Source organism: Lynx canadensis, chromosome C2 (genome assembly GCF_007474595.2).
Source record: "Lynx canadensis isolate LIC74 chromosome C2, mLynCan4.pri.v2, whole genome shotgun sequence".
NCBI classification, from domain to species: Eukaryota; Metazoa; Chordata; class Mammalia; order Carnivora; family Felidae; genus Lynx; species Lynx canadensis.
The window spans coordinates 50,877,244-50,892,475 of record NC_044311.2 but is presented as its reverse complement, the minus strand read 5'-3'; positions in this window follow the sequence as shown (position 1 = coordinate 50,892,475).

The following is a 15,232-nucleotide window of genomic DNA, read 5'->3' as shown; positions in this document are numbered from 1 at the left end:
TAAGACTGTGTGGTATTAACAAAGGAACAGACGCAGAGATCAATGGAATAGAACAATGAACCCAGAAAAAGATCTGCATAAATATGCCAAATTGATTTTCTGCAATGGTGCAAAAGCAATTCAGTGAAGGAAAGATTGTCTTTTCAATAAATGGTGCTGGAACAATTGGATACCCATAGGTTAAAAGGAAGAAGGGAAGGAGGGATGGAAGGAAGGACCTTAAACTAAACCTCATACCCTATACAAAAATTAACTCAAAATGATTATGGACTTAAATGTAAAACATAAAAATATGATTTTAGAAGGCAAAAAAAAAAAAACCTAGGAGATTATCTTCAGGATTTTCTAGGCAAAGAGTTCTTATACTTGATACCAAAAGCATGATCCATAAATGGAAAAATTGATAAGTTGGATTTCATCAAAATGTGAAACTTGTGCTCTGAAAAGGACCCTGTGAAGAGGAGAAAAATACAAGCTACAGATTGGGAAAAAAATATTTACAAACCCATATCTGACAAAGGACTATTATCTAGATTACACAAAGAACTCTCAAAACTCAACGATTTAAGGAAATCCAATTAGAAAACACATGGTCAAGGGGCGCCTGGGTGGCTCAGTCAGTTAAGCGTCTGACTTGGGCTCAGGTCATGATCTCAATGGTTCATTAGCTTGAGCCCCCATCAGGCTCTGCTGTCAGAGCAGCCCTCTTCGGATCCTCTGTCTCTCTCTCTCTCTCTCTGCCCCTCCGCTGCTGGTGCCACACACACTTTCACAAACAACTGCGCTCTCTCTCTCTCACTCTCTCTCAAAAAATAAAATAAACACTAAAAAAATTTTTTTAATTAAAAAAAAGAAAACACATGGTCGAAAGACATGAAGAAACATTTCACCTAAGAGGATACAGATTCCAAATAAGCACTTGAAAAGATATTCATTGTTAGCCATTAGGAAAATGCAAGTTAACACCAAAATGAGTTATCACCATATACCTATCAGAAAAGCTAACATAAACACTAATGACAACATCAAATTCTGGTAAAGATGCAGAGAAGCTGGCTCACTCATGCATCGCTGGCGAGAATGTAAAATGGGACAGCCCAAAATGGAAAAGTTTGACAGTGTCTTAAAAAACTAAACATGCAATGCAACTACTGTACAACCTAGCAATTGCACTCTTGGGCATTTATTCCAGGAAAATGAAAACATATGTTCGCATAAAAACATACACATGAACACTTACAGCAGCTTTATACATAATAGGCAAAAACTGGAAAAAAAACAGATGTCCCTCAATAGGTTAAACAAACTGTGCAGTACCTTTAGATTGTGGAATACCTCTCAGCAACAGAAAGAAATAAACTACTGATACATGCAACAACCTGAATAAAGCTCCAGAGAATTACACTGAGTGAAAAATCTAATCCCAAAGGGTTATATATTGCATTATTCAATTTAGATAACATCTTGAAATGACATAATTACTGGAGATCGATGGTTCCCAAGGGTCATGAATTGGGGATGGGAGGTGGGGTAATGGAGATATGTGAAGAGGTAGGTTGAGGTAAACGCGACTATAAAAGGGAAACATGAGCAATTCTTGTTGTGATAGAACTGTTCTACATCCTGACTGTATCAATGTCAATATCCTGGTTGTGAGAGCGTAGTATGCTTTTGCCAGATGTTACCACTGGAGGCCATGGGGGAAGATGGGGAAGATGGGGAAGAAGAAGCTGGCATCTCTTAGTATGATTTCTTGCAACTTCATGTGAATCTACAATAATCTTGAAATAAGAAGTTTACTTGTAAAACAATAAAAATAAAAATAAATCAATCTGGGAGTAAAATACAGAGATTAATCCATAAAGAAATTTTATTGAACAATGTTAAGAAATGTTGTCTTCAGACATAAATTATATATGACACACTTATGTTTATATAAATATGTTTCTAAAGTGTATTTCCTTCAATACCTATTTTTCCACTGGGAAACCTCACCTTAGTAGACTCCATGACCCTCTGTGGCCTGCCAACAGAAGTATTTTAGACTCAAAAAAAAAAAAAAAAAGAAAAGAAGAAAAGGATTTTGGACTACAAACTGACAACTGCAGATTTTTCAAGATTTTAGGTCACAATATTAACAGAATAGTTTCTCCAAAAATTACATAGCTTCCTATTCCTTTTGTCATTAGGCTTTAAGACTAAAATTGCTTCAAAACACAACACACATACCCACACCCACACATAAATATCACTACTTTTCCAGGATGCTAGTGCTAACATTTCTATGACCATATTCTCTTTCTTTTTCCTTTAACTCAACACAAAATCTGACCCTAGCCACAGTGGCCCAAAATGACCTGGAAAATTACGTTTATTTTTTCTGGCAATGACAATCTGTGCTTGGAAATATAAAACTGTTATTCTGAATAAATTTCAAAGTTCCAAAGTACTAAAATTACTTTACTGAAACAGGACGAAATGAGCTGTTACTGCTAGGGAAAGGGATTGTTATCCCAGAAAGAACAGTGTGCACTCCAGCCTGCACCACCACTTGTGTTTTGTAAAATAAACAACTCTGGTCTCTTTATTTTACTTTGTGTTCTGTGGTAATAAATATCTCCTGAAGCTAAAAATCCTATTACAAGTGTTCATTTTGTCACCATTTAAAAAAAAAACAAGAGATCAGTTTTACTTTTTGCAAAATAACTAGTTTTTCCACAGTTTGTTGGAGTTGTTTTGACTTCTGCATATGTCCCCTGGTGAAAACAGCAAAAGGAAAGTTGTTCGTTGCTTTTTTTCTAAAAAGAGAACTCCGTATGTCTATAATATCAGTTGACATTCAGGAGGGGAATAAATATAGAATTATTACTTTGCTGATCTATAAGTACTGTTCAAGTTTTAAATCATGGCAATAAAGTCCTAAACTTAGAACAAGTTCATTCTGCTTCCAGAATGTTGCATGACAATTCTAGCAAAGCTGTTGGATGTTGGAGGTCAGAGACAACTAAGAGTTAGTTCAGTCTAGAGAGAGTAGATTCAGAGATATAGTCTAAGTACACACAGAAGTGAACTGTAGAGTCTAGCAGCAAACAAAGCGGGCAAGTGTGGTCCTGCTCTCCAGTACATAAGCCTATTTTATATTTTCTGCCACTTAGGGATATGGAAGTCTGAGGTATGTCTGATGCTTGGTCAGAAACTGTGACAAAAAGCAAAAAGATTTAAGAATGAGAGTCAAAAGATTATTTTATTCTTTCTTCTCTAAGATTTCCTAAGAAATGAGACCAGGGGGAAGTAATTTAACATTAGGCTTCTAATCAGGCAATGGATTCTTTCAATATAACTGAATGTCATCAGCATTCTTCTCCCTACTTTCCCCACCACCTTTACTTTTTCTTGCAACTCTATTACTACCTGTTTTGCTATTAATAATAGAGTGTAATACACCTTCACATTCCTTACCATGTATCTTTCATGTGATTTCTTGACCATCTATTTCCAGATCATACAGCAAAAGTATAGAAAGAAATAAACAGGAAAGGCTCACCTTCTCTTCTACACTAACTTTCCTTGCCTAGACACAGAAAAGAAAAAGAAAAAGAAAAGAAAGAAACACAGCAGAAGCTTTTCTAGAAAGAAGAGCCACATAAGAACTAATATAAAAAGTTAACAGAAGAACAATTAAAAAAAAAAAAAGCCTTTGAAAGACCTGTCACCACCTACTGACCCACACACCTCAGTTATTTGTTCATCCAATAGAGAAATGAGCACAATTTCAAAGCCATGTGGGAAAAAATGATTTGTTTTCTTTATCTTAATAATGCAATGGTTCTAATCTGAGGTATTCCTATTAGCATTATAAGCTATATACCTATTTAACATGATTCTGTATGAAATGATGTATGCAAGTTGACTAAATAGATATACTGCCTGATCAGTAAGCAATTTAACAAGTTACATAATGGACAATCTAGATGAATCAAACATAGGTAAGAAGTTGTGAAAAAGAAATAACTGACTTATTCTTGGACTGTGCTTTAATAGGCTGTGGCTACGTGTAGACATTTTTGTTGCTTTATAATCAAGCCCAAAACAGTGCCTAGCACATAATATGCACTTGATAAATATTTGTGGTATAAATGTATCTAACTGGAGTCTGAAAAAGTGCAGAGCTGCATTTTACATTCTAAACATTCAGCAGGACCAGGGCTACAATCAGCATAATTGTCCAGGGACTTAGGCAGCTGAGTTTCTCCTGATGTCCCTCCTCTGCACTGTATGGACAACTGCCTGCCATTCTTGCCTTGAGAATAGAACTGTAGATTCGTGAAAGGTTTGGTTTTTATCATTTTTAAACGATTTACTTATATAGCACCTTAAACATGAGAAAAAGGCATTTTACAATTCTCATAAAAATCTTGTCAAAATAAATACATACCTAACTTGGCCAGCTTTTTTTCACCAGTAAGTTTCTATTACGTTGGCCTAGGATGCCCTATTCCCCATCTGTATATAGAAATACTCAGCTTTCAAGGGCCAATCCCAATTCTGTCACCCACATAAAGCTCCTCCATTGACCATCCTCCCCTACCTGTCCATATCAAAGAAGATACTACCTTATATGATATTTAAATCATATACTGTTTTTTACAGTTATTTTTTAATTTTTTTAATGTTTATTTTTGAGAGACAGACAGACAGACAGACAGACAGAATGTGAGCAGGGGACGGGTAGAGAGAGAGGGAGACACAGAATCTGAAACAGGCTCCAGGCTCTGAGCTGTCAGCACAGAGCCCGACACGGGGCTCAAACTCACAGACCGTGAGATCATGACCTGAGCCGAAGTCGGACACTCAACCGACTGAGCCACCCAGGCGCCCCTGTTTTTTAGTTATTTTTTCGTGTCATTATATATCCTCTTCCTTGGGATCTGCAGTATGGATATTGTTTCTTCCAGACTGTTTTGTTTTGTGTCTTTTAATCTCTACCATACCAGCTTAGTATTTGCAAGGAACTCAGTTGAGGGAGAGAGGAAGGATATTCCATGTCTTCAAACACATATAAGCACCATTTCTCAGATAAGCATAGCATAGTTAAGCTCTCTCTGTGCTTACTATCTCTTACGTCCAATTTAAAAGGCGAAGCAAATTAAATGCAATGGTTTAAAAGGTCTTTTTCTGGGCTTTTCCTTTCCAGTGCCTGCTAGGTTGCATTTTACATAAATCTGAAGGACATGCAGTAACATTAAGCATTAAGTTAAATCAATGGCATGATTAATGCTAACAGGCAGCCCAAAGCAACATGCACAAAGGATAAAAGCATATCTGAGGGATGACTACAATTTTTAATTAAAAAGTAACGGATTGGTGGTTAATTAAGAGTTGACTGTAGATTTACTGAAAACCCTCAATGATTAATGATAGTTAATGTTTGAGGTTTTAATTCACAATCTGTCAATCAGTTTCAAAGAGACGTTTTAAACATTGTACTGTTAACAATGTATGCATTGCCAAACTAAATACAGGATAAATGCTTCTGCCTGAGGACAGATATGAACTCACAGGGAGGAGAGCAGGATAGAAACTGAAAAATTTTTGACCAGATTCAATGAGTTGATATACATGAAAGGGTTTAAAACAGTGCCTGGTACGTGATAAGTGGGAAGAATTGAGGTGAAATTGAAACAGCCCCTTATATGGAGAGAGACACAAAAATTTAGCATATCACAAAATGTTACAAACTGTAGCTGCTATAATGTTTTACTACTAATTATTTGCTACTAATTATTTGTTTTTGCAAATAGGGGGATCGTTTAAAATTTTAAACAGACCCATTTATTTCCATTTTTCAAGCAAGTTTTTTTTTTCTGAAAAGCTGCCAAAATATATATATATCTAACTATAGTATTTGGACATTCCTGAGGCCCTCTTTTCACAAGAGCTCCACAAACAGCTGGTCAAATACTGTGCTGAAATTATAGATGTCTTCCTTCACAGGTCAAACATTCTTTGCGCTGAATTGAATTCTACAATCTGGCCATTATGATTGTTCCCCTTACACTCCATGAATTAATTGCAGATCCCCTGGCCAAAATAAACATAAAACCTCTGAAATCACTCCCCCAGGTTTTATTACTATCTACCTTTTTTATATATATAAATTTTTAAAATTTTTTTTATTTATTTTTGAGACAGAGACAGAGCATGAGCAGGGGAGGGGCAGAGAGAGGGGGAGATATTACTATCTACCTTAAAATGCTCTCAATGTTATGCTGTAATAACACAATATAATACCATACCTTTTGGATTTCTTCAGGTAACGCGTGCATGGGGATGTGACGATCCATAATTTCTCAAAATATGCAGAGGGAGTTCTGAAGTAAAATAATCTAAAAACATTGATGGCAATGGTCAGAAGTGAAATTGAATAAAATTCAAATTAAAGGCTATAAATTCTTGGAGTAATCAGAGATAAATGGTGATAACTTTTAACAGTTATTTCATCAACTCAGTATTAAAAGGTACAACTGGACCTTTTCAACTAGCTATTACGCCAATAGAACAGGAAAGATAACAGATGACTAAGTCAGAAATATTTTCTTCCTTTAGAACTTTATAGTCTAATTGTAATTTCTGTGGTGGTTTATTACTAATTATTTGTTTTGCAAATAGAGAATAAATGTTAATTTTTTTTTAATTGTTGTTAATGTTCATTTATTTTTGAGAGAGACAGAGTGTGAATGTAGGAGGGGCAGAGAAAGGAGACACAGAATTCAAAGCAGGCTCCAAGTTGTTAGCCCCAGAGCCTGACGCCGGGTTTGAACTCACCAACCGCGAGATCATGACCTGAGCTGAAGTTGGACACTTAACCGACTGAGCCTCCCAGGCACCCCTAAATGTCACTTAAAATTTTAAACAGATTCATTTATTTCTGTTTTCTTTTTTTTAAAGGGTTTTTTCCAAAAAGCTAATAGAAAAATATCTAGGGGCGCCTGGGTGGCTCAGTCAGTTAAGCGGCCGACTTGGGCTCAGGTCATGATCTCGCGGTCCGTGAGTTCGAGCCCCGCGTCGGGCTCTGTGCTGACTGCTCAGAGCCTGGAGCCTGTTTCGGATTCTGTGTCCCCCTCTCTCTGACCCTCCCCTGTTCGTGCTCTGTCTCTCCCTGTCTCAAAAATAAATAAAACGTTAAAAAAAAAAAAGAAAAGAAAAATATCTAAATATAGTATTTTAGTTCAGCAGATAAAAACAATTGTGACATGAATGCTGGTTTAAAGGATGAAGTACAAAAAATATTTAGAGTTATCAGATTAAATATGATATGCAGACACTGAAAAGCCATGAAACCATGAGACGTGCTAATTTTACTCAAGATTAACATTTATATAATTTTATGCAGATATTTTACCTAAATAAATTTTCATTTCTAATATAACAATTCAACATAAAATCCTATTACTACTTTCATAAAACCACACAAGATGAATGGAGGGAGCACTTTTGGTTCTTTTTTTTAAAGTTTATTTATTTATTTTGAGAGAGAGAGAGAGAGAGAGAGAGAGTATGAGAACGGGGAAGGGGCAGAGAGAGAGGGAGGGAGAGAAAATCCCAAGTAGGCTTCGCAAGGTCAGTGTGGAGCCTGATGCGGGGCTCGAACTCAAGAACCAGGAGATCATGACCTGAGCTGAAATCTAGAGTCAGAAACCAACTGAGCCACCCAGGCGCCCCTGGTTTGTTTTTTTTGTTTGTTTGTTTGTTTGTTTGTTTGTCTTTCCCAAATATGGAGAAAGAATACACAGTCCAGTTTCATGAGAGATGCTTATATATTCATCTAAGGACTTGAGGGGCAGAAAGGAGGCAGCAGAGATGATACAGGCACAATTCCATAGCAATGAAGAAAGTCTGAGGGCTGGGAGTGGTAGACTAGGAACAACCGAGGAGTTCAGCAAAGAAAGATGTCTTATCTTTCTGGTGGGAGAGGCGAATTAGGGAAGGCTTCCTGAAGCTGTTTGCTTTTGATCAGAGCAGGATTTTGACACAAAGATAGACTAAAGAGGCACAGTACTCTATCAGAGACAGCAACCCAGGCACAGCGAGGTGTCAGGGAAATTGTAGTTAACAAAAGTTCCTGGAGCGGCAGTTTTTGGTTTTTTTTTTTTAAGTCGTGCAACCATTGGTGGAAAGGAAATTCCCCATCCCCTTGTGTTAGCACAAAGCCTGTTGTTTTAATGAGCTGCTGTTTAGAACAAATAACTAATGAGCTGTCTTCCCATATAAACATAATATATATGTTTGGTAAAGTTAACTAGAGTTAACTATGGGGGTAAAGTTAACTGCCATAGCTAACATAGGCCCACACAGCCAAGTACATAATAATCTGACGTTTGGCAGACTGTGATATGGCAAGAGCTCGTTATTCACAGAAGGCTCATTATTCTCTCTTCTGCCATTTTACAATGGACTTACCATCAGTAAATAAGATGGCATTATCTTAATTAAACTCTACTGGGAGTACAATTTTTCCTAAAATTGCCAACTAAATGTCCTTTTTAAATTCCACCCATAAAATTATTTGAGAGCATGGATCTAGTGACAGCATAAACAAAGGACCAGTGGAACATATTTGTTTAGTACCTTCTTTATCTGTAAAGGTATTCCAACTTTGGGTCCTTCTTATATAGCAAGTAGGAAAATTTGGCAGGTTCTGATTGAAGAAAATACTGCCAACCCAGAAAATCTCTCTACAATGCAGAAAGAAAACAATTTTATTATTGAGTAAGCATTTAACTAGACTGTGATGCACATCAGAGCCAATCTGCTAACGAGACTACAAAGACAGAAAGCTCACTTTTTTTTTATACAGCCATGTAGATACAATCCATTACATATACGTTCTCAAGAGAAAAGGTAACTCGTCCTCAACACAGTGGGCTATACACTTTCATAGTTCGTTTCCAATTCACCTAGTGATTGAAGTAGCTATCTGCACTGGTTAATTGCAATTGTTCTAAGAAATACAAATCCCTGTGATAGAATCCGTGGTTTCTAAAGGAAGGAGTCGAGGGAGAAACTCCCAAAGGTGATAAGGAAATAGGGACGCCGTCTTCCTTGATGTTTACATTTTAAAGAGATGGTTCCCACGTCCTCAAGAAAAACATTCTGGGTCTTTAAAAAGATTTGCATACGTATTAAAGGAATAGAGGCATTCACAAATTTACGGAATTTCTCAAGAAAAGGAAAGAAAAAAGTCGTTCACCCACGGCAACACGTAGGTGGAAAAATTTTTAATTTTTTTACTTTACTCTTACATTATTTTGTATGTTTTATCAAACTAGTTTCTTTTATTCTTTCACATTACATACATGTAGACTGCCCTTCAGCGAGAAGTGCGGTGAAACTGGCAGCAGCCACGTAAGTATTTGTGAACCTGCTCTCTTAACAGGATCGTGAAGAAGATGTCGAAAATACAGAAACGTCCTTGACTGTTCACTTCCGATTCCCTTCCCTCACAGCAGTGTCACGTTGGGCCATTAATTCACGTCCAGCTTTCAGGCCCTTTCGTGAAGACCTATTCCCCTGGCGTGAATCACCCGCAAATGAGCAGATCAGCGTCAGGTGAAACGGAGTTCACGCTCTAAGACATTCCTGAAGAGGCGGGATTTTCCGAATAGAAACCAACTGCAAGGCCAGCCAAAACTGCTTGGAAGGGTTTTGAAACCCGTCCCTTCCTAACCCCGCTCCCTCGGGACCTGCTGTGGCAGGAAGAGGAGGAGGAGGGTGCGGGGGTGAGGCCGAGCGGCGCTCTCAGGGAGAGTAGAGGACTGGCGGGCTGGCGGAAGCTGTGCCGGGGCCGCAGAGAGGGGCGGAGGGGACGCTCGGAAGCCCCAGCCCCGCGCCGCGGCGCCTAGTCTCAGCTTTCCTGCCCTCTCCCCCGGTGCCAGCACGCCTCCGCTCCGGAACTGCGTCCCGGAGGGCTGGGTAGGCGGGGGACTCAAGGCAGTCATTCATTGTCTCTCACCTAGACCTCGACTCCGAGTGCGAACGCCTTTCCCGGTCTCCCGGGAGACCGTGCTACACGTCTGCCCGACGTCAGGGCGCGGTGACGTCACGGCCCACGCCCCTCGCCAACTCGGGGGGGCCTCCCTTGCCCCGCCCCGCCCCGGGCCACACGCGCCGGGCGGAAGCGGGAAAGCTGGCGGTGGGGTTGAGAGGGAAAGGCTTGTTTTACTCTGAGCGCTGTGTGAGAGAAGGGAGGGTCGCAAAGGGCAAGGCAGAGGAGGGCGGGCTGGAGTCGCGGTAGAGGCTGCTGGGAAGGAGGGAGATGTCCCTAGCCCCAAGACTAGATTAGAGAGAGAGAGACACTGCCTGCGGTGGAGGCCCAAGTCCGTGTACCTCTGACCCCAGGCTCTAGAGCCCGTGTGGCGGAGACAGCAGTGGGCAATCATTGTTCTTGAGCAGAAAGAAGAGAAGCCTGTAGAGGTCATGGGTGTAAAGGGAAGCGCTGGGCATTGCAACGAAGGCAATTGAGAAGGCGTTAAAATTTTCATTCTAGCCCCAAAGTAGTCAAGATGTAAGGGCTTAGTTCAAAAGGTATCTTGAGACCGCCTACTCACAAGTTGTTTATTTATAGAAGGCTGGTCACGTTTGCAAGTGACTTACTTTCCTTTCTTCATAAAGCAAGTATTTACTGACATACTACTAAGAGATGAGCACTGCATACCAGAATGGGGTGATGCTCTGTAACTAACCCAAGTAGGGGCAGCTATTGGTATGATTTTCAAGTGACTCATTAATAACCCCAATCTCTCCTGAATACATGAAGTCAAAAATGCAGCTCTGGGGCGACTGGGTGGCTCAGTCGGTTAAGCGCCAACTCTTCATTTGGGCTCAGGTCATGATATCACCGTCATGGGATCAAGCCCCACCTGGGGCTTTGTGCTGAGGGTGGAGCCTCCTTGAGATTCATTCTCTCTCTCTCTCTCTCTCTCTCTCTCTCTCTCTCTCTCTCTCTCTCCCTCCCTCCACCCCCACCGCCTCCCTTTCTCCTTGCCCCTCCCCTGCTTGTGCATGTTCTGTCTCTCTCTCAAAATAAATAAACATTAAAAAAAGAAAAGAAAAGAAAATGCAGCTCTTATACGAAAAAACATCAATGGCTTACCAGCAGGGAAAGAAACTTGTTACCATTCAATGAAGTACAAAGAAAATTAATTAAAACCTATAGATTTAGAGGTGATCGAATGATGCAGAGCAGTGCTGAAACAGTAGTCAAACTGCTGATGATAGCTGTTTGTTAATGAAAATGACAGGACGAAGTACTGACCACTCCTAAAAGCCTTGTCCTCAAAGCACTGAAAGTCTTGGAGATAGATGTACCCTGTACTTGTACCCTAGCTGATATTTTGCCCGCCTGCCAACGACTTTCAGTTTCCACCCCTCAAAGAGCATTTTTCATCATCTGAGAAAGATAAACAATAATTAGAGGATTGAAGAGAGGATTAGGAGAGGGGAGCCAATGAAGTGGTCAGGGACAGCATGCTTATGAGAAGCATAAAGAACTTTCACAACTATTCACGTTCAGTATGTTTCTTTGAGGGACAATGAAAATAGGACTGTTCTTAACAATGGGGAGTTTAGACATAGGTCACACACACAAAAAAGCAGTTCATCTCGATCGACTGAGTGCTTTATCTGGAACAGAAATTGCACATCTAAAGCAAGATGATTCTTAGTCTAGTTTGGCTAGTAGTATGATTATTAGCATTAATATTTATTATTTAGTGTATATAAGGAAAGGAAATACTTCAAGGATAGGAGAAAATACCACAGAAAGGCTGTTAATTCATTCTGAGTTAATTTCATCTGTCCTTAGTCATCTCTACATTGGCCTTCAGACCAATTTTTCTTCCACCATAAATGTCCACACCATAAATGTCCCTTAGACCTGCACTGCCCAATAAGATAGCCACATGTGACTGTACAATTTAGTTAAAACAAAATAAAAAATTCCATTCCTTTATTGCACTAGCCACATTTGAAGTTCTCAGTAGTCACATGTTGCCACGGCATCACACAGCCCATATATAGAACATTCTCCTCATCAGAGAAAATTCTACTGAACAGTTGCAGGCCCAGTAAGAATTTCAAGGATAAAGAGCATTGATAGATTGCGAAGAATAGCTTTTGTTAAAAAGTAGCAGTGAAAGGTGTTATTCCTGAGGACCACAGCACAGATGAAGAGTTGTGACAGGGTGTTATGAAATAGATTTTTAAAAAAAGTAATCCTATAAACCTTCTCCCCGGGTTCTTGTGTGTTTATTCTTGGCTTTTCATGATCTCAATCTCTCCTTCTCTCCCTCCCTCTCTCTGGGCTCTTTCCTTGTCTTTTTTGTTTTTCCACTACTCTAACTCGCCCCATTACTGGCCATACTGGAACTTACATAGAATTTAAAATGTTCCCATCATTGGCCATATTGAATAAAGTTTTGTGTTATTCAGTTATTAAATTTAATTTTTTTCTTTTAGAGAAAGAGAAAGCATGGGAGAGGGGCAGAGGGAGAGAGAGAGAGAGAGAGAGAGAGAGAGAGAGAGAGAGAGAGAGAGAGAGAGAGAAAATCCCAAGCAGGCTCCATGCTCAGTGAGAAGCCCAACACAGGGCTCAGTCCCACCACCCTGGGATCATGACCTGAGCCAAAATCAAGAGTCTGATCATGCTCAACTGACTGAGCCACCCAGGTGCCCCTTGTTATTAAATTTTAAATCAGCTAAGTTTCACTTTTTACTGTGACTTTTAAAAGTAATCTGGTGGTAACCAAATTAAGTTCCTTTTCACCTCCTCTGTGACCTTTTATTATTCTTTTTCCCCTGTGGGTCAATGACCCCTGAAAGAAAAAGTATAGTCCCTACTTTTGGGAGAACAACCTCTGTAAAGTGACTAAATGAGGGCTTTCCACAATGTCTGCAGACCTTTGTGTTGTAGTATTAACATTTATGAGAACACAGTGTCTGTGCTTTTGTTTCTGTTATGAATTTACCTAAGATATTGATCCAGCAGGGCGTTGTCACTCATCCCATTCATTTTGGTAAGTAATATTATTTCCCTTCCCCTTCCCCTTCCCTTCCGCCTCCCCCCATAAGAGGCATGTGGAAAAATGCGTACTTTGTTGGCAAGTCTGATGAAAATATCAGGAAGTCTACCCAAAATTGCTAATTTCAAAGTGAGTTCAGAACTGTACCAAGGGAGCATGGCAAAATTATACTTAGCCCAACTTTATTTTTATCCTGTGAACCAGAACATAGTACCACACTATTCCCTCAAAAGTTTGAATAAAATGGTTGCAGACAGGCCTCCCAGGTTGGAAGCAACCACGGCCTTCGCTGCTATTTCTGAGTTCTATCCCATTCAACTACAGAATTTTTAAAAAGCTAACATTTATTGGGCTCTTTCTGTTTGCCAAACACCGCATACACAATATCTCATTTATTGAGAACGCTTCCAAACATAACTCGGTCAGATCGTACTTATTGTTTACTTTTACCCAAATGATGGAAGTGGCCAAGGGCATGGCCCAACAACACATGAGCACTGAAGTGTACTTGGACTGAAAGTATAAACAGAAGCACCTGGGCCTCAAGTATTATGTCAGTTGACTCTGCCAGCCAGTCAGTGACCAAAAGGCATCGGCCTACTGTAGATTAGTAACATATGTAAATACTCAAAAAGCATTGAATTCTGGAAACTTAACTTTGTTTTAGACTTACCATTTTCCAAACTTTTCTGCTACAGCTTCCAGTTTTCAAAAAAGTGGTCAGCTACAAGTGACGATTTGCTTTGTTTTACTCACCCCAACACATTTTATTCTCACCAAGATGTGGATTAGATTTTTTTCATAATACTGTTTTTTTAACTGCTAATCAACATTTAAAGTTGTAGACTCCTTTGTAAAGCTACTTTGTATATTTTGGATTTTTTGTTTTGTTTTTTTAATGTTTTATTTTTATTTATGTTGAGAAAGAGAGAGAAAGAGGGAGGGAGAGAGCACAAGTGGGGGGAGGGGAAGAGAGAGAGAGGGAGAGAATCCCAAGCAGGCCCATGACCTGAGCCATGACAAGAGGCAGAAGCTTAACCGACCAAGCCACCCAGACTCCCCTACTTTGCATATTTTGAATTCCAAATAACCAATCTAAAGGTGGCTTTGGCCACAAAATACTATTTGTGGGGTTTTGCTCTGTATATTTTTGAATCCATCCCATGTGTAGTATAAACTTTAAGTATGTAATAAAATGAATGTCACACTGTTTAGCATCTCTCTCTAGGAGTTCAAATGTGTTGTGATCTGTGCAATAGTAAGTTCTATACTGAATTCTTTTTAGCCCTAAGAATGTAATTGTTGAGCAAAATTCCCACTGAGACATCAGGCCTTTAAGTGATAAATGTCAACTCTCAAATATTAAAAGTAAGTCAGACACTACAATGAAACCTTTAATGATTATAAATGTACTCTCTTGTGGTCTGTTCACTACTGATAAGAGTTTTAGCCAAAAATGTACTGTTTGCCAAATATAGTTTAATATTTGTTACATGAATATATTTCTTTTTGAGACATAATTGATATATCACATTATATTAGTTCCAGGTATACAACATAATGAGTCAATATTTATATATATTGTGAAATAATCACTACAGTAAGCCTAGTTAACATTCATCACCACACATAATTACAAATTTTTTTCTTGTGATGATAGCTTTTAGGATCTATCTTCTTAGCAACTTTTCAAATATACGATACAGTCACTATGCTGTACATTACATCTCAAGGATACATTTACTCTCATGAACATATTTAAAAACAAAAAGAATAAAGCTCTCATGGCACTGACTTAAAACTCTTGTAATGAATTTGATACTCAAATATATGGCACTGGTAGTTCTTTAAACTCTTAGCGTCCAATACACAGCCTATAATAAATGTTAATGAATTCAAAGACTGAAAATTGAGAACTGCCTTATATATTTAGAAAACAGCTTTTGTAGAATTTGCTTGTTTAATGAAATTATAGCTCATTTCTGAGATTTCCATAGGAGTCTAATGAAGCATCTGAGAGTCGAATTCATATGTGTTTTGATAAGTGATTGGCAGAAGTGATTTCATTCTACCTTTGTAAAGATGAAATTCATGTTTTGGTACCTATAATTTTAGGTAGCAGTGGAATTTATATGAATCAAATTATAGCAACT